The sequence below is a fragment of the Triturus cristatus genome, chromosome 3_2 (genome assembly GCF_964204655.1).
Source record: "Triturus cristatus chromosome 3_2, aTriCri1.1, whole genome shotgun sequence".
NCBI lineage: Eukaryota > Metazoa > Chordata > Amphibia > Caudata > Salamandridae > Triturus > Triturus cristatus.
This window is the reverse complement of record NC_140584.1, coordinates 73,061,812-73,081,046: the sequence shown is the minus strand read 5'-3', so window position 1 is coordinate 73,081,046 and position 19,235 is coordinate 73,061,812.

Sequence of the window (19,235 nt, the reverse complement as noted above, 5' to 3'; positions counted from 1 at the left end):
TAGACCATTATTCCCTCCTTTTATGGGTTCGTTAAAAAAAGTTTTTATCTTATTGAACAATGACTCATGGATCATCCCTATTTCTTCTGGGGAGGTACCTTCATTAAGTATCGGTACCATCAAATTAGTGGCTACTGAGACCTCCACCGCAATCCTTTCTAACACGGTAGGGTTGTCTATAAGCCTAGTCCAGCGTACTCTTCTACAATCATTCGTGAGAACAGCCTCAGCTGTAACAGTAGTAAACGCAGAATCCATTCTGTAATCCTCATTCAGTATTAGTTTAATTGCCAGAGGGTTATGGTCGCTTTCAGGTCTTTGGACTACTTCCATATCCTCTAGGATTTTCCAGAACTTTATCTTTATTAAGAAGTAGTCAATACGACTCGAATACTTGGAATTGTCAAAAGTGACCTTTCCCATTAGATCTGATTTAGTTCTACCGTTAGCTGCACGCAAATCCCATTCAAGACAAAGGCCTAGCCACTGCATTGCAGCCTCGGTAACCTTTTTGATGGGGGGGATAGATAATGGTGGAATATTCCAGATTTGATCAGATTCCCCATATCCTTCATTGTCAAGATTAGGAAAGGGTTCAAAAGAACAATTAAAATCACCAGCCACCATTATACAATTATCGCTAGAAATAGTGTTTAATAAGCAGTCTAGGTCGCTGACTGCTCTCGCAGGCTTCCCACCAGGATGCCCTCTTGCATATATATTAATCAGAGAAAAAACCTCTTTATTTTTACCAGACAATTTCAAAGCAAGAATATCACTACTTAAGGTAGGAATATCTTTAATTGTAAAAGCTAGAGATTGCCTGATCCAAATAACCAAACCACCTGAGGGACGACCTTTTGGTCCTTTACAGGCTGGTATATGATAATTAAGATAGCCAACCCGAAAGATGGCAACAGTTGACCAACTTTCCTGAAACATAATAACATCGAAAGAATCCACAAAAGAGCCCCAGTCATCTTCGGACATTTTCCCCGACAATCCCGCTATGTTCCATGACAGGACTGTAAGAATATTACTTGTGCCTTTCAGCAGGTTGTTAGATGGGTTCATAGTCTCCTCCAGTACTAGAGGACTATATATAGGATTTACAGTTTTTACCCTATTTTCTTCCCCTTGGGAATTACCACTCACCCCTGTTACAATCTCAGCCCTAAGAGATGGAATAGGGTTAGGGGAACTCGGAACGACTTCACTCCGCCCTGGAATCAACATTGAATTATCAAGTCAATCCACACCTTCCAAGCCGGACAGCGGAGCAAACCGGTTTGTGAGTTGCGGATAAAACAAAGGATAGGCTGGGGTGTCTATGTGAAATCTCCCTCTTGGCCTGTCTCTTCTAGAATGTTGAGGTGGGGTGTGAGGTCCGCTTGTACAAAAAGCGGGATAAAAATAATTCAACAATAAGGTTTGCACATCCCCGACTCTTCCAAATCTAGGTTCTCTGCCAATAAAATTAGCCACCCATGATTCTCTAAAGTTAATCACCACACAGTCCCCTTCAAGATCTTTCTTACCATAACCTATCCAGTCCACCCTTCTTACATTAAGAATTTCAGAAAACGTATTGGGTGGGAGCGGGCGATTTTTGTTAAGCCAGAATGTTACCTTATTGTGGAGGTCCTTGTGTGTTTCTCTTTTACCTTCAACTAATGGAGCCACGCCAGTTAGAATGATGGTATAGGGCTGTGACTCAGGGGGGAGATTAACACATTGTTTCCTCGGGATAGGTTTAGAATATGGCCGAAGATTATGTTCATGACTGCTAGGTGTTTTCTTGGGCTGGGATTGTTTTATGGCCTTCTGTCTAGGTGTAACACCAGAGCTAACTGTCATCTTAGGGGCCGATACTGATGTTGGCTGCGGAGATTTTAACATATGAGATCCCGCTTTTGAACTTGACGTCCCTGCTTTTTTTTTGTTTATCGGTTTGGATTTCGGTGGTGGCGGAACAATAGGGGACACACCTTTAGGGGTTAAGCTATCTAGCTTTCTTTTTGAAGGTGCTATATTCTCTTTAACCAACCTATCCAATGAGTCCATTTTTTCATTCAGTAATCTTGTCCTTTCTAATAGCGGTAAGAGCAAGGACTTCATTAATAACTCTATCTTTGCCAGGAGTATGCCTTCTACAATACTAACAGTGGTATTATGATCTTCGGGTTGACCCGCCACGTTAGTGTTACGCAGCCGAGTAGGAGAGTCAATAGTACTTCCCAACCCCTCATTATGTTCATCTATGTGGGGAAAATCTAGCCTTTTACGTTTCCCAGGGTTCTGTGAAGGAGAAAGATGTAAAATGGGGGGGGGGAGATCACTTGCTCCTTACTAAGATTTAGATTAGGTGAGTCCGAGAGACCTGAATTCTCTCTAGACTGATCTAACAAGATAGTAGTCCCACCGTTTAGCATGTTATCGTGAGCAGTAATAAATGGGCTATCTTGACCCACCTCCGCCATCTCCCCTGTTTGGGTCTCAGGTACAGTTATAGGCACTAAATCAGTATTAACAACATTGCTATCAGAATCTATAAAGGAAAGCGAAATAGAGGAAACTGCCTCATTAATTTTCCCAAGAGAAGATCGCTTACCTGTAATTATATCTAATGAAAGACGTTTTTCAACTATAGCAATTTCTTTCTCCAGTATTGCAGTGGAGCGTTTGAAGAATTGGTCAATTGTACCCGTATAAGTGCCATTAGAAGTAGAGACCTGGATTTGCCTCTTTTTTCCAGATCTTAGGGTCATCTTTAAATAGACAGATAACCAAATTAATACCTCAAAAAACGTGTATATTAGTAGACAGTGATAGATTTAAACGATAATGCTAACAATGGGAACACACGCCTAACGATGGTTAGATGCAAAGATAGAAATATAAGCATTTACATCGACAATGAGGAGGGACCATGTAATGTTTAAGAGAAATATGTTAAAATGTTAGGGAGGTGGCCCAGCCCAGCCGCTGCCAGCCCCTGACGGTCACAGACGGCCCGCCCTTTGCCCGGGCTTAGCCCCGGGCGCTCCCGCGCGCTCCCGCGCAGCGGGGATAGTGGCTGGCTATATGCTAATACGGGGGCGGGATAGGCAGGGAGAGCGACCCAGGTGTTACGGGTCAGAAGCTCACGCAGGGACTCCTGGAACACTGAGTCCCTGCGGGTCCGCTCGCAGCCCCGCGGTCCTGCACAAGCGCGCGCAACCACGCCAGCAGCCCAGCACAATCCAAAGGAGGCACAGTGGACAGCCCAGCAGCAGTTACGAGGGTCCAAAGAAAGTCCAGGGGTCCAAGGCGACGAAGCGGGACCCGCGAAGCGGGTCCGGCGAGGGGCAGCAGCAAGGAAGTACAAGAGGTGAGTTTCCACACTTTGGCAAGCAGGTGTTAATCCCGAAGATTTCCTCTGACACAGCCCTTCTTAATGACTGATACGTGGGCGGGACAGGCAGGGAGAGCGACCCAGGTGTTACGGGTCAGAAGCTCACGCAGGGACTCCTGGAACACTGAGTCCCTGCGGGTCCGCTCGCAGCCCCGCGGTCCTGCACAAGCGCGCGCAACCACGCCAGCAGCCCAGCACAATCCAAAGGAGGCACAGTGGACAGCCCAGCAGCAGTTACGAGGGTCCAAAGAAAGTCCAGGGGTCCAAGGCGACGAAGCGGGACCCGCGAAGCGGGTCCGGCGAGGGGCAGCAGCAAGGAAGTACAAGAGGTGAGTTTCCACACTTTGGCAAGCAGGTGTTAATCCCGAAGATTTCCTCTGACACAGCCCTTCTTAATGACTGATACGTGGGCGGGACAGGCAGGGAGAGCGACCCAGGTGTTACGGGTCAGAAGCTCACGCAGGGACTCCTGGAACACTGAGTCCCTGCGGGTCCGCTCGCAGCCCCGCGGTCCTGCACAAGCGCGCGCAACCACGCCAGCAGCCCAGCACAATCCAAAGGAGGCACAGTGGACAGCCCAGCAGCAGTTATGAGGGTCCAAAGAAAGTCCAGGGGTCCAAGGCGACGAAGCGGGACCCGCGAAGCGGGTCTGGCGAGGGGCAGCAGCAAGGATGTACAAGAGGTGAGTTTCCACACTTTGGCAAGCAGGTGTTAATCCCCTTCTTAGCTAGGAAGTGTATCAGTTGCTAGTTTAAAATCCTGTCATCTCTGTAAAGTGACTGATGAGAAATTGTGGAAGATGGCACAAGTGAAATTCAAGGATATTTTGTCCTTCTCCTTGGACTCCTGCAGCACTTTCACCTTTTAGGAACAGTGATGAAATTTAGCTAGGTTGTCATGTGGTACATATATGTGTTGAAAGCACCCATCCTATGTATTTTGTAGGCCTGGGTTGGAGTTTGCGGGGTTCAACATTGTGAAATTTTGCGAAGTTACCAAAAAGCTCCACTGCGCAACGCAGAGTTCTTCAAGCAGCAGAGTGCATTAGGTCACGCCATTCGCGCTAATTTTTAGCACCGGGTGTGTGTCCTGCCCTGGAGAAACAGCGAAAATGGCACCATGCGCAGCACAAGAGGGTGCTGCTTCTTTCTGCCACTTGAGTAGATGTTCTACTCGAGCAGCAGATTCCTCAACGCGAACGGAAGGTTTCTCAACACGAGCAATAGCGGGCATCCATCACTGCCCACATTGAGAAATGTCACCGGGAGGTGACTTGGAGTAAGATTTTCCTCTCTTGCATTCGCCAACTTAACGCTGGTGAGCCTAAGTGCGGAAAAACCTCCACTTCGCGGAGCGGAGTTTTTAAGAACTCTGCGTGCTACATGGAGGGTGGAGTTAAAAAAAACTTCACGAGCTCCGCAATCGGTGCGGAATTTCATGCCAGGCCTAGTATTTTAACGAGCTGAATCTCTTCACGGCCATCAGTTAATGCTTTCAGGCAGGGAAGTCATTGATTGTTTTTCTAAGCTACTTAACTATATCATTTTGAGATGTAGTTTCAACTGCCTAACTAAACCAATCACTGAAGTATTATCCATATTATCCCATATAGAGCTATTCTTTTTCTTAGAACTAATATGGGCTCTGATGGTTTCAATTTTATCATGAAAGTACTAAGAAAGTTGATCATAGGCCATGAGAAAGAGAAAAAGTTCTCTTATCTACTTTTAGGGGTGGCTAGCTTTCTACCAATTTCAAAGATTTCTTTGGTGGAATAAGACTCATTGGTTATTCTGGAGGCATAAAATGGGACACCATTCTAGACTGCATTCTTCTCCATCTTGTAGCCCAAATTCCATTGACTTTACTCTTTTTTGCTGATTTTTTTCACCATTCTTAAATTATCATTAAACCAAGGTTCATTAGGACTACGACAACCACTCTTCATTCCTTTAATTGGAGCAACAGACTCAAGAGCATATATTATCCAACTGTAGCAGCCTCGTGTTGTGGAATTAGTGCCACCCACCAAGTCTAAATCATATTTAAATAAGGTATCTTGAAAGGCACAACCATAAATCTTGGCCAAAAATGTATTTGCCCTTAACAATTTACTTTTATCATTTACTGTGTCAGAGAGAGGAATGTGGATATTAAAAAGAATGTAATAAAGACATGGACATTGAATGGGACACCCTTAAAATACCTTCATATTATTTGCAGAAGCAAAGACAACATCTAAGGTGTGTCCCTATGAGTGGTTCCAATGAGAAGTTGTTTCAGACCCATTAAGGCACAACTGTCTAAAAATCCCTAACTTCAGAAGAATTGATATCTTACATCCGCATATTAACATCTCCAATTAAAAGAAAGTGGCAGCTTACAAAATGTATGGAGTGGAAAGTTCCATAAAAGAAGGGCCAAATGATGCATCATGACCAGGAAGGCAGTATAAAGCCACACAAAATATGGAACTTGTGGGGGATAAATTAATATTGACAAATAAAAATTCTGGAAAAACAGGAGCGTCTAATATTAAAAAACACACACAGTCCCTAAAACAATACCCACACCACCACCCATTTAAAAAACCCGATCATTTTGTGATATATTATAGCTGGAAGGAATAGCCAAGATCAGATAAGGGCCAAACCAATCCTATAATTAAGTCTCTGTCAGGAAGACTAGATCCCATGTTAGCTCCAAGAAGAGCTCTCAAAGTTCAATACTATTCTCAACCATGGACCAGTCATTGAAAAAAAGCTTTCATCTGGGCTATGCCCCCTATGATGAATGTACTTTTAACCACTGAGTACTTCTCACATGAGGCGTTTAATGATCCAAAGATATAGCATTTGCTTTCTAAAAGATAATCTTTTTTTATCAACAAATAGAGTTATTGAATTGTTTCCTCAATTTTTCTTGTATAAATAATGGTTGCGCTGATAAATGATCAATGATTTTGTCTATTCAGTCCCTGAATGGTATGTTTGATGTTTTCCACAATCCTTGCAAATTAGCCTTACTGCATGGTCATGTCTTGGTTTGGATGAATGAAGTTTCACACTAGTTACATCAATACCGGGAGACTATGAGATCAGAGATTTCATGCAACAATTAAGTCTTTCCCACTGTTTGTTGCAACATCATCTGCCATAAATCAGTTCCATTACTGGAAGCCTCTTTACAAGTGGCCTCTTATAAGGAGTTACTGGAGTTAAAAGCCAGAATTACGGTTTTCACTGTATCTCTCTTTACTTGGTGTCTTTCACCCTGGTGACATTATTGGGGGAGGTGGGGAATTGAGATCTAAATGATAAATTTACCATGATAATTCAATATTTCTAAAGGGTCCCTAAGGGCCCCTAATGTAATACCCAGAAACTCCACCTCTGCAGTTACCTACCGCACTTTATTTCTGGCTACAGATTGGAGTTACAGGGCCATACTCAGGGTGACTGATAACGAGGCCATAGATGTGGATAAGATATCTGAAAGTGTGAGGACGGAGGGTGTCGCGACTCCTAGTGGCACTCTGCCTTTCAGAAGCTGTGACTCCCTCTTACACCTGCTCAGTGACACCAGTGCCCCTGTAAACCTGAGTACCCCACAATTTGATCTTTTTAAGCACGAACTTTGCCTCGCTTCCTGCAGTTTAACAAATATAGAACTGGAGGTGCTAGCCATGAGGCTTAACAACTGTCCATACCCCTGTTTCATAAATTGAACTCAATGTTTGCCACCTTCAGAACATGGTGTGATATGTGTGATACTGTGATCCCATTCACTGTAATACAGTTATTGTATCAGGCAAAAGTGTTTAGCAGTAAAATGAGTAACAATATTTTCTTTTTCTGGCGGTGGGAAGAAAATTATGCCACTTATTTTGTGGTTTTGCCTCTGGGTTTTCTGTCTAAATATACAAGGCCCAAGTGAAATATTTGTTACTGGCACAAACGTGTGCAATTTATGACATTTAGCCGATAGGCTTGTTAAGTGAAGTGCACAGCAGTGTGCCATCATACCACCTCAAGAAATGTTCGGCGAAAAATCTTATTGTGGGAGCATGGGAAGCAACCTACGAACAAAGCGCAAGTGGCTGCTGTTTGTCTCATATGGGATTGAGCGCTGTTTTTTTTATTTGTTTCTTTTTTAGTTTAAAATGATTCCTTGCATCCAAAATCACCCAAGGATGTATTTTATGCTGAAAAAAATAGCACAGGACGCCCAATTTGTTGATCACATAATTTCATGTAAATATTCCGACATTTCACGTACTTACGTGAAAGGAAATGATGTGAATTGTGCACGACCCTAAAGTACACTTGGTTATCGTCTCTATCTGTGGACACTGGCAGAAAATCTATAAAATCTGGGATTCGGTCCCCAGCATGGGTGCCTTTGACAGAGCCCTTCAGTAGTCAGCGCTTCGGGTTTGTGGCTGACGTCACAGTGGGAAGGTCGGGTCCCTTGAGTGCAGCAATATTTTCTCTCCGTTGGTGCCCTGAGCGGCAACCTGTGCCAGTGGGAATTATTATCATCTCTCACTGGTCGGGTTATTTTCGGCTCCAGCTGCAGAAATGGTGTCACAGACTGTGCGGGGGGTGAGTTCCGCTGGGACTTCGTGGCGCCGGCAGCCTTGCTGTTACTGCCGTGGCCTATCGCTGGCCCCTGAGAGGTAGGTGTAGGGGCACCAGTTAGGGGGGCCATTTTTAGCCCAAGGCCTAGGAATATCTGTGAGAGGTGGGGATTTCATGCCCCCCTCAGCGCATTCTGATTGGAGGCCACACCAGTTTGCACTACGCCACTGTGTCACATGGGAGAAACCCTAAGGGGGGAATCAGCTGCTGTGGAGAGTTGGTGCTGGACCCGGGGTCCTCTGGTCTCATTAGAGAGGCCCAGTGGCCCTCTACATACACTGCGCATAGAAGGGAGGGCTCCTTGTAAAATAATAAGTGCCAGGGCCCTGACCAGGAGGCCACTGCAGCTTGCACCACCCATCGCCCCTGTCATCGCTGCCAAAACAACTACTAATCATCTCTCTCACCTGCAAGTCCGTCAGTTCAGATTATTCCAAGTCCCTAAAGCTAAAGGAATGGCTGGGGAGACAGGTATTAGTCAGTTTCTATCTATATTGTATTCACAAACAACCTTTTTCTACTCATCTCTAATTACAGTAGCAGCTCCACCATGTGGTAGACTGTCATAAGTGCAGTGTTGACAATTAAGTGCTGGTGCCAAGCACCATAAACCAATTAAGTGCAGGTGCCAAGCACCGGCAACAACTGGCTCAAATTAAGCACTGGGGGGTGGTCAGGTTTTGAAAAATAAAAACCTTTGGCAAAAATAGAAGGACTATAATTTTACATCAACCAAGCAGCACAGATTGAAAGAGCACATCAATAGAGACAAACAGAAGAGGCACTGAGACAATAAAGTGTAATATTTTTTTAACTCAGTAGCAGACACGTTGATCAAATTGCTTTCTGGTACCAGCTGCTAACTAGTCCTCCTTTGGAACACATAAAATGTGCCGCCCACTGTTTCAGTCGACTCTTGTCTAAAAACCGCATTGTCCCGTCAAATCCGGGATACCTGGTCACCCGATTCAATGGAGGCATTCTATCCTTTTGTCTACAGATTTTAAACCAATGGAACAGGATAGACTGGATTTCTTCCCTATTATTGCATTTCTTTTTTCATTTGGAGAAATTCTTATCTATCTAGTCCTTGGACAGCTCCCGCCCGCAGTGCGTCCATCCTTCATACAGAATAAACACTGGCTATTAATCATTTACACAGCTGGAGCATACAGCATATCTATGGTTACACAGAGTGAGTCCACAGTGCATCCATCACTGACACACCCTTTGCCCACCGTGCATCAATCCTTTACAAACACAGGGCTTAATTTGTGACGATATCAGTTCCAGGGCCATTGTCACGCGGCCACTGACGCTTGCACCACCCATTGCCCCCATCATCGCTGCCAGTGACAGTACTAACACAGCTACTAACCATCACACTCCCACAAGTGTGAAAATTCAGACTAATCCAGACCCTCAAAGTTATTTGAATGGCTTGAGGGCAGGTATTCGTAATTTTTAAGGTATATTGAACTGACAAACAACTGCTGTTGTGCTTGTCTCTAAATTAAATAAACAGCGCCACCATGAGGCAGATCATCATAAGAGCCGGTGTTTGCAATTAAGTGCCGGTGCTGAGTACCGGAAACCACTGGCTCAAATTAAGCAGACAATCACCTTCATGTTAATATCCTTTACACATCTTTGTGATGCTCCAATTCCTGTACGGCTTCGGCACACAATGCATTTCTTCGTTCAGACAGTGTGAGAGCACAGTACACCTTTACTTTACCCACACTACCAACACTGTCCATGCATTGTTTAAGCAGCCTAAACATAGAGTGCTTCCACCATTTAGACAACCTGAGCCACACTCCTTCAGTTCTTTACATAGCCTAAAAACTTGTTGCATCCAACCCATTGATAGCAATACATTTCGTCACACAGTCTGAAAACAAAGTGCATCCATCTTTTACACAGTCAGCAGTCAGTGAATCCATCATTAAGACAGCCCGAGCCCATGGTATATTGCACAGCATGATGGCACATTGTTTATTTTCTATAAAAATAATTATTATGCAAGGCACCCACACTGCAAGCAGCCTGAACCCACTATGCATCTGACCTTTACACGGTGTTATCAGATGGCATCCATTTTGACACAGCCAGAAAACACAGTGCATCCCTCCTTTACACAGTCTTTAAATGTGCACCTACTCAGTCCCTAATATGGTCTGAAATCACAAGAAAATACTCATCTTTTACAAAGACTAAAAATTCCAGTGCATAGTACACCCATCCTTTATACAGCCTCATAACAAAGTGGATCCCTTCTTTACACACTATGCACGCTGCGCATCCATCATTACCAGGCCCTGAGCATCCAGTGCCTCCTGTGCACAGCCTCAGCACAAGAGCTTTCATCCTTTACACATCCGGAGCACACACTGCATCCCTCCTTACACAGCCTGAGCTCACAGTGCATTCATCTTCACACAGCCTATGAACACTGTCCACCCATCCTTCATAGAGTCTGAGCACCCAGAGCAACCATCATTTGCACAGCCTAGGAACACTGTCTACCCACCCTTTATACAGCCTGAGCACACAGTAGCCCATCTTTACACAGCCTAGGAACGCTGTCCACCCATCCTTTATACAGCATGAGCACACCGTAGCCCATCTTTACACAGCCTGAGTACACAGTGCCCCATCCTTACACAGCCTAGGAACACTGCCCACCCATCCTTTATACAGCCTGAGCACACCATAGCCCATCTTTACACAGCCTGAGTACACAGTGCATCCGTCCTTGCACAGCCAAGGAACACTGTCCACCCATACTTTATGCAGCTTGAGCACACAGTGCCCCATCCTTATTCAGCCTAAGAACACTGTCCATCCATCCTTGATGCGACCTGAGCACACAGTGCCAAATCCTTTCACAGCCTAGGAACATTGTCCATCCATCCTTTATGCAGCCTGAGCACACAGTGCCCAATACTTTCACAGCCTAGGAACATTATCCATCCATCCTTTATGTAGTCGGAGCACACAGAGCAACCATCATTTACACTGCCTAAGAACACTGTCCAACCATCATTTATACATCATGAGCACACAGAGTGTCCATCCTTGCACAGCCTAGAAGCACTCTCCACACATCCTTTATACTGCCTGAGCACATAGGATGTCCTTTCTTAAATAACCTAGGAACACTGTCCTCCCATCCTTTATACAGCCTGAGCTCACAGTGCATCAATGTTCACACAGCCTATGAACACTGTCCAACCATCCTTTACACAGACTGAGCACATACTGTGTCCATCCTTACATGGCCTAGAAACACTGTCTGCCCATTCGCTATAGAACCTGAGCACATAGGTTGTTCATCCATACACAGCCTAGGAGCACTATCCACCCATGCTTTATACAACCTGAGCAAACATTACGTCCGTCCTTGCACAGCCTAGGAACACTGTCCACCCATCCTTACACAGCCTGAGTACACAATACGTCCATCCCTACATAGCCTAGGAATACTGTGACACCATCTTTATAGAGCCTGAGCTCACAGTGCGTCCATCTTCAAAGAGCATATGAACACTCTCTACCCCTCCTTTATACAGCCTGAGCAAACAGAGCAACCATCATTTACACAACCTTAGTACACTTCATCTACTGTTTACAAAGTCCAATTAAACCCACTCGATCATTCTTTACACTAAGTCTTTTGCATTGGGCAATTTGTGCACCCAGTTCTTTTACAATCGGGGCACAAGTCCTAAAAAATAAGGGGGGGGACTAACCTAGTTAGACAGTATGCAAGTGACATCTCGGCATATTTTTCAGTGGGACACGACGTCTTGGCAGGGTGGACGGCATCCACCCTGTGAAAACAGTGGGTGGATGCTGTCCACCAACGTGTACCCCCCGACTTGTGCCCTTCTGACGCTGCCTTACCATACAGTGTTTAAGTCCTTGCAGAGCCTAGCAGACACTTAATCTAATAAGTTTCATAGACTTAACAGATAGTTCAAACACGCGGTCCACAGCCTAGGCACCAGTGCCGGCCTTTGTTATGATAGCGCCCTGGGCGGAGAGAAGTTTGGCGCCTTTGCTGATGCTAGCGAATTCAATGAAGCAACGGGGGGGGGGCACTTTTGAGGTCACTGGTCGGTCACTGGCTGAGCAGTGACTAGCCCCTGAATGCAACCATCCCTGGAGCTCCCCAAGCTCACCCAAATCACCAATAGCTTAAGTACCTCACGCTGATGATGGTTTTGTTGGTGTGTGTCAGCAGGGGTGAGACGGTGAGGGAGGGCAAGAATGGGGCAATGGGGTGTTCGCCCTTGGTATGTTAATGAAGGATTGAAACCACTTTTTTTAAATTAAATATTTTTTATTGAGCAGAGCAACAGGATAAATAATAAAGTAACTACCTTTGATCAAGACATATTAGTCGCGATAAAACCATACCTAACAAGCTCATAAAATGCTTAATAATAATACATAGATAGACATAGGCCAATCGTTCAATTGATGTTATACAGCCACTAAAAGATCTAAACACAGGATTAAAAATAGATTCCTACCATAAACTGGCCAACAGTAGTCTCCCCATATGCATTTAAATTGTTATCCCCCCATCTTGCACATAGCCACCTGAAATAAGATCTCCTGGCTTTCTAAAGTGCTAAAGTGCAATAATAGACCTGGCAACAATTCCATCTTCGTTTTCAAGAGCAACTAAGTCTTTCCAAGTCACATTAAACTTTTTAGTTGACCCCACACACTTTGCATAGGCTTCTTCAAAAGTCCTAGTGCACTTCATCTTGTTTAACCATTTTTCATATGAAGGTACTTCTACCGATCTCCAATTTTGAAGTATTAAGGAGCGGGCAACAAGAGTCGAAATAGCTAAAAATGTCCCCTCTGATTTTGACAAATTTAACCTCCGGCTCATTATACTAAAGATGGTAGCCTCCACTGTTGGATCTAACAATTTCTGGAGTGCTCGACTTATGGCCGCAAAGATCCTGCCCCAAAACACCCCTAGCTTTGAACAGGTGAAGAAGATATACATCCATCCCCCTTCCCCTTCAGCCTGGCAGCAAAAACATCTATTCTCCACCTCAGGATAAATCTTGTTTAACGCTTTAGGGGTAAAGTAGGCCATCCAATGGGACAAAAACGCCATTGTTTTAAAGTTAGCGGCTCTTAAAGCCCTACTACCTGCTAGGGATAAGGCCTGCCACTCCTGACTATAGAAAGAAAATTGAGTCTCCCGGGTTACTCTCTCCAGAAACTTCTAAACCAACGGTGACTTGTTTTGTGTACACAGCAGCCGATACCAGTTGCCCACCCCTCTAACATTTTCTCTAAATAACGCAGTCGCCAATTTGGTTGGAGCACAACAGGACAAAAGATTATACTTGTTCAGAAAATATACAATTTGTGAATATTCAAAAAAATCGGGCTCATTATAATCACCAAATCTATCCTGTATTTCTTGCCAGGTAATCACTCTTTCCTGAATAAAAAAACGCCCCAATTCTTCTAAACCACAATTCTTCCAAGTATTAAGATGTCTAGAATGAATATATAGGCCCAAACTTTTACACTCGCTTTATTTTGACACTTGAAACCCAGAGAAGCAATTTTGTTTAAAGAAAAACTGTAATCTACTCTAAAATTCCAGGAGAGTTTTATATCTGGTCTTTTTGGGGAGTTTTGAGGTTTTAAGAAATGTCGGAATCTGTGAGCCAGCTTCTTGTACCATTCTATCTAAAAAAAGTTTTCTGGTGGCCTTGTTGAGGACAATAAGCACGCTGTTAAATTCGAAATCACCAACTCATAATATGTTCGAATATGTGGTAGTGCCAATCCACCTAGAATCCTGTTGAGTTGTAACACTGGGAGTCTGACTCTAGGAGCCTTCTTATTCCATACAAACGTCCTGAACATGGATTCGAGCTCTTTAAAATATCTATTATTAATTTTGATTGGTATATTAATAAACAAGAAAGTTAGAAGAGGCAGTATAAGCATCTTTGAGTGCCACCCGGCCTATCAAGGTTAAAGGTAACCGTGACCAGTTTTCCAGTAGTGTCTTGATTTTTCCACCTGTTACCTCATAATTCAATTTAAATAACTGCCCATATTGACTTTTAATAAAGATCCCAAGATACCGTATAGGATCTGATCTAAGGGCCTGTTGTTTCAAGTTCGCCGGGAGAAAATCAAAACCGGTATTCAGTGTTAAAATCTCAGTTTTATTCTGGTTAATTTTATAACCCCCGATGAGTTCAAATTGGCTAAATTCGGTTAGGGCTCGATCCAGACTCTGCCTTTCAGGGCTGAGATATAAAATAACGTCATCTGCGAACAACTTTCATTTTGCCATGCACTGTATTGGGGCATGGATATCTGTATTACCCCGAATTTTAATGGGCAAGGGTTCTATAAAAAATGTAAATAACAAGGGCGATGGCGAGCACCCTTGTCTGGTCCCTCGATTTATATCTACAGACCCTACTTGGCTTGCGTTAATCACCAGCTGAGCCTGAGCCCCCTGATAGATGTTCCTAAGCATAGATATGACCTGAGACGGAACACCAAACCTACCTAGACCGTACTGTAGGGCATCCCAAGTAACCAGGTCGAATGCTTTTTCAGCGTCAACCATCATAATGCAAGCAGGCGTCTTGTTGATACTAACATAATCAAGCGCTTGAATCAAAAACCCGGTGTTGGAAGACATTGTCACCATGAATCACTTCCCGGGCTAGTGGAGTAAATCGCTGGGCCCATATCTTCATCAAAATCTTATAATCAGCATTTAAAAGACTGATTGGTCTGTATGAATTAACATCTTTGGGGTTCTTAACCTTCTTCACATAACTAACAACAATCGCCCTTTTGAACTCAGGGGGGACTGCACCTCCGGCTTTTACATAATTAAGAAGCTTCATCAAAAAGAGAATCAACTCATTAGCAAATACTTTGTAAAATTCAATAGGCAGTCCGTCTTCACCGCAAGCTTTCGCTCCAGCAACAGACTTTATGACTGCCAAAATCTCTGCTGATGATATCTCACGTTGCACCTGGCTAACCATACATTGAGTGGTATAAAGCTGCTGGTAATGTTCCGCAAAAACACAGGCGATCCCTTCCCTATCAGTAACTACTAATCTGGTCTTAAGATCTAATACCTCCATAATTATGGCAGCTTCTTGTCGTGTCTTGGTAGACCCCGCTAAAAGTTTACTAACCATCTGGCTTTCCTCATAAATCTGTTGTTGATAGGTCCATGAGATATTGATTTCCTGTACGATAAAATAATCCCTTAGTGCTTTCTTAGCTTTTTCCCATTGACCCCGTAAATGGGAATTTCTCAGACTTGAGGGATTTTCAGCAGCTTGCTGTAATTCCGCTATTTTCATGCGTCGAATTTTCGCTTGTGCTGCCAAAATGGCAATTGTTGTCCACAAACAGCCACCTTGAATCCACCCCATATGGAGAATGGTTCAGCCGACCCCTCATTTCTTTTGAAAAAATTTAGTAGCCATTCTTTAAATCCTTCTACCCATTGAAGATCCTGGAGAAAGAGGCGGTCCATCTGCCACCTGGCTCTCCTCCTCCCCCATCCTCAATTTCTAATTCCAATCTGACATAAGAATGGTCCGAGAATGCATTCACCCCGATTTCTGCTTCTGCGAGGTCCAGGGAATGAGATGTTAAAAAAAAATCTATTCATGAAGCTGTCTGATATTGGCGAGAGAAACAAGTGTAATTGCGAGTTCCTCGATTAACTTTTAGCCATGAATCACTTAGCTGAAGATCTTGTGTTAAAGCCTCAAAGACTTTTTCAGTTTTTGGTTTCAGCTGTTTCTTTTTTTTATTTGAGGTGTCTTCTCTTAAATCTTGGATATAATTAAAATCCCCTTCCAGAACAATCTGACGGGGGACCCCTCTGAGGAGTTGTATCGTTGACAATACTGCGGGATTGTCCATAACTGGACCATAATAGTTGATAAAATTCAATATACTCCCGTTTATCCGGACCATAACCCAAAACCATCTTCCCTGGTGATCTCTCTTGAGTTCGACAAATTCCCAGGCCATGCTTTTACAAAAATAAATGGCTACCCCTCTCATCGCCACCCCAGCTGAAGCAAAAAAGCTTTCAAAAACACCCCAGGAATAAAAAGCCTTGGTCAATTTGTTTTAAGATGGGTTTCTTGGATGAAAAGGACATGAGTCGTAAATGTGGCGAGCCATCTTATAAGCCCCCCATATTTCTGTCTATTTAGCATACCATTTACATTCACCGATATAGTACCGCACTTTCTAGCTGGATTCATGTTTCCAATATATCCAGTGAACATTTTGAATCAGACTCCTATTCCAATCACCTAAGTCCTGTTTGCAAGTGCTCTTTTTCCTGTCATACACCCAAACCCCCCAACCCCGTGAATCCCCTACCCACCAAGAAATGTGGTAAACCCCACATTCCACATCTCTCCCCCCCTCCTATACTATAGGGTGCCCTGATCATGCACTCTGGGTGACCAACCCCCCCCCCCCCCAAGCAGTGAAAACCCTAGAAATGAAAATCAAGAATCAAAAAGGCCCACAAATTCATTTTGAAGTAGAAATCTCTTTCAATAATTCCTGGGCTTCCTCTATGCATGAGAACATGTGGAATTTCCCTTTTAGGAGCACCCTAAGCTTTGATTGCTGCACAATAGAAGCCTGCGCCCCTTGGGCTTTGAAGAGCTAGAGAAGTTTCATAAACCCTTTATGCCTGCATGCAGCCACCACAGACATATCTGCAAAAATCCAACAGTTAGTCCCCTCATTAATAGAAAACTGGCTCTGCTGAATTGCCTTAGCCAGGATGTTCTCTTTCACGTGGTAAACAGCAAAGTTAGTCAAAATAGTACAAGGGAACTTGGAATTAGGTAAAGGGTGAGCAGAAACCAGATGTGCACTGGTTAATGGTAAGTCTCCAGTAAATTCAGGAAGCACCTTTTGCTTAATAATTCTTCAAGTTTGTTCTTGGGGACTATTTTATCTTCCATTACTGAGTTGACTTTCTGGAGCATGGAATTCATCTGGTCCACCAGCTGAGCAATCCTCGTTTCGGCTTCTTGAATTCTTACTGGGAAGCAAGCCACTGCCTCTTCTATTTTTTTCGAGCCGAAGATGTAGGACAGCTATCTCATTCTTGCGATTTCTTCATATCTCTGATCTCATCCAATCTGAGGTTAAGCATGGTCTTAATTTCAAGCTGTTGGGTACTGGCTCCTCTAGTTAGTGATTCAAGCTCTTCTTGTTGAGATCCACTGTCCAAATTGGCTGTCTGGCCTAACAGTTCTGAGCCATCCTTAATCGGTGTCTGAGATGGTACTTGAGACTGTGGCCAACCCTCCAACTGCTGTTTTAGAGTGTTTTCAACAGAGGGAGATTGATCGAGGAACGAAAGCCGAACTGATGGAGCCGGTGAACTTGCCTGGCAGGAGACCGGTGGTTCATCCTCTGTTAAAATCCATGTGGCTGCTGAGGGTGTCAGAGCCGGGACCGGGGGAGGTGGAGATATATACAACGTCTGCAATGAATTGATTGCCGCTTCTTCTGCTGTAACTGCAGAAGCCATGTTTAATCGCGGAGAAGCTTAAGCAGTAGTAGGCTGAGTATTTTTTTTCACAAATAATGGAAAGTCTTTAGAGTTTTTCAGCTCACCTTTTTTTTCATCACTGTCGCTGTCTCGCTAGTCTGCTCCTTCTCACAGGCGATAGGACCCTCTATTATGATCGAACCAGTAGGATCCTCCCCCCGTTGCTGTGGCTCAGACAGGTCTTTCTCGGAGCTCTTGAAGCTTGAGTTCAGGCTGGCCTGTTTACTGTTTTCCTGCTCTAGCCGAAGATAGTATCCCTTTCGCTTGGGCTAAACGTTTTTTGGCTTTCAATCCAGCTGCAGGATCAACTTTGGCAATCACATTCACATGTTTTAAATGCTTCTCCATCTTTCCTTAAATCCTGGGACCTACGTGCCAGGTTTCAAGAATCCTAGCACCAAATAATAGAGAGAGCTATGCATAAATGACCTAGAATCCATCTTGGTTAAGGAGTGCAGGGACTTACCATTAGTAGCAACTTGTTCTATCCCTGCACTCCTTTACGCAGATGATGCGGTCCTGATGGCCCGTACGCCCCTCGTTCTCCAAAGGGTAGTAACTTACTTCACAAATGTTATGACTAATCTGGGTCCCACAATCAATTGATCAGAAACGTTCTCAATGAACTGCGGGATCGGGTCTAATAAAAAGAAAAAGAACATTTTTATTAATACTAAGGCATTAGAGAATACTAATACTTTTTCTTATCTAGGGATTCTATTTGAACAATCAGGTTCTTGGAGTCGGGCAATTAAAGCCAGAAGGCTGTTATTTAGCAAATCATTGATGGCATTAACAAATTTTAGCAGAAAACTAGGCAGACACTCTACTGGAGAATTGCTATGCATCTATAGGGCAAAATGCATCGCAATTGCCATTTATGGAGCGGGCATCTGGGGACATGCCAATGTCAACTCATTGCAGATAGCAGAAAATATTTTTTTCAGGTTTCTTTTGGCAGTGGCGGACAGTACGTCAACATTCATCTGTCATGCAGAGCTGGGTATGCCATACTTAGAGGATGTGATTAAGATACAGCCTGTCCTCCTATGGCACAGGGTTTGGACCACTGATGAGTCCGCTTCTAACTGCCACATTCTGAAGGATGCACTGGGAATCGACGGGGCCAAACATGTAAGATGGCGAGAATATGTTAAAACATTTCTACTTCAAATAGGCCACCCAGAATACTATAATGACCCCTACACTATGTGTGATGTGCCCAGGAAGGATCTTAAAGGCAGTTGTATGCTATTCCTGAGTGAAACCAGAACTATGACTGAAATGGGTAAAACTACGGTCATAGCACACCATCTTACTCTGACTTCTGCAAATACACAACCATATATTGTGTTAACTACTAGAGACTATGATAGATTTCTGCTAACACGTTTTAGACTGAACATATTGCACAGATCTCTAAGTGTCCCTGAAGTGAACGATTGGTCGAGAACACTTTGTAATTGCCCATGTGATGACCTGTCCGCCCAGTCATCTATACACATATTGTTTTTTTGCATATTCTACTCTATACCAAGAAAAAGATGGATTATCCCTGTGCTAAAAAGATTGG